This window comes from Equus caballus, chromosome 2, assembly GCF_041296265.1.
Source record: "Equus caballus isolate H_3958 breed thoroughbred chromosome 2, TB-T2T, whole genome shotgun sequence".
Taxonomy (NCBI): domain Eukaryota; kingdom Metazoa; phylum Chordata; class Mammalia; order Perissodactyla; family Equidae; genus Equus; species Equus caballus.
This window is the reverse complement of record NC_091685.1, coordinates 25429378-25430901: the sequence shown is the minus strand read 5'-3', so window position 1 is coordinate 25430901 and position 1524 is coordinate 25429378. Positions and strand designations below refer to the sequence as shown.

The following is a 1524-nucleotide window of genomic DNA, read 5'->3' as shown; positions in this document are numbered from 1 at the left end:
TCCCCTGAGTTCTATCCAAGTTGTTGTACAACATATCAATAGTTTGTTCTGTTTCATTGCTGCATAAGCAGTGCAGGGGTACGAATGTAGCACAGACTCAACCACTGAGGGACATTTTGGTTGTTTCCAGTTTGAGGCTATTACAAGTAAAGCTGCTGGGAACAATCACGTGCAAGTGTTTTATTTTGTGAACGTAGTTTTCATTGCTCTGGGATAAATGCTCAAGAGTACAATTTTAATCATGACGAGATTACTTGCCTTTTTGTTTTTTCTCAAGTCGATTTTAGTCGTTCTATTTTCCAGGAGGTTGTCCATTTCATACAATTTGGACATTTATTGGCATAGTCTATAACTTTCTCTTTTAAATTTATGTTTTTTATAGTCATATTCTCTTTTTATTTATATTATTCATCTATGCTTCTCTTTTAGTCTCATTAAATCTTACCAGAGACACATGTATTCTGTTAACTTTTTTTTAAAAATACTTTTTTCTTCCTCTTTTCTGGCTGGAACCATGGAGGGTACAGAAGAGAAATAAAACAAGGTTCCTGCTATGTGAGAAAGCCTTAAGAAAGAGTGAAGGAATTTTGCAAAGCCAAAGATCAAATGTCTGAGAAAGAAGTTTGGTCAAAAGATGCTTCAAATGGCAAGGAGGAAGCTTATCTATGAAAAAGCTAAGCACTATCACAAGGAGTATAGGCAGATGTACAGACCGAGATTCGAATGGCTAGGATGGCAAGAAAAGCTGGCAACTTCTAGGTACCTGTGGAACCCAAATTGGCATTTGTCATCAAGATTAGGGATACCGATGGTGTGAGCTCAAACGTCTGAAAGGTGTTGCAGGTTCTTTGCTTTCACCAGATCTTCAATGCCACCTTTGTTGAGCTCACCAAGGCTTCAGTTAACATGCTGAGCGTTATGAACCACATCTTGCGTGAAGGTACCATAATGTGAAGCGAGTAAAGGAATTGATTTATAAGCGTGGTGACGGCAAAATCAGTAAGAAGTGAATTGCCCTGACAGATAGCACACTGATTGATCAGTCTCTTGGTAAATATGGCCTCATCTGCATGCAGGATCTGATTCATAAGATCTATACTGTTGGAAAAAGCTTCAAAGAAGCAGACAACCTCCTTCAAACTATCTTCTCTGACGGGCGGAATGAAGAAAAGCACCACCCATTCTGTAGAAGGTGGAGATGCTGGCAACAGGGAAGACCAGATCTACAGGCTTATTGGAAGGATGAATTAAGGTGTCTACCATGATTGCTTTTGTAATTTGGTCAGTTAATCAACAATGACTGATTTCAAATTGAAAAAAATAATTTTTGATGTTGATTCTGTTTCATTGATTTCTACCCTTAATTATTTCGGTTATTATATCCTTAGGTCTATGTTTCAAGGTTTATTCTGTTGTTTTTTCTTTTACATTTAGCTCACTAACTTTCAGTTTTTCTTCTTTTCTGGTATAAATATTTAAAGCCATGCATTTCCCTTGAGATTCTATTTTCTGTGCATCCTACAA

At 37.2% G+C, this 1524-nt stretch overlaps 1 pseudogene; it reads left to right on the top strand.

Moving 5' to 3' along the window:
- The first annotated feature begins 514 nt into the window (after nt 1-514).
- On the top strand, nt 515-1251 carry LOC100070507 (large ribosomal subunit protein uL30 pseudogene; annotated as a pseudogene).
- The last annotated feature ends 273 nt before the right edge of the window (nt 1252-1524 follow it).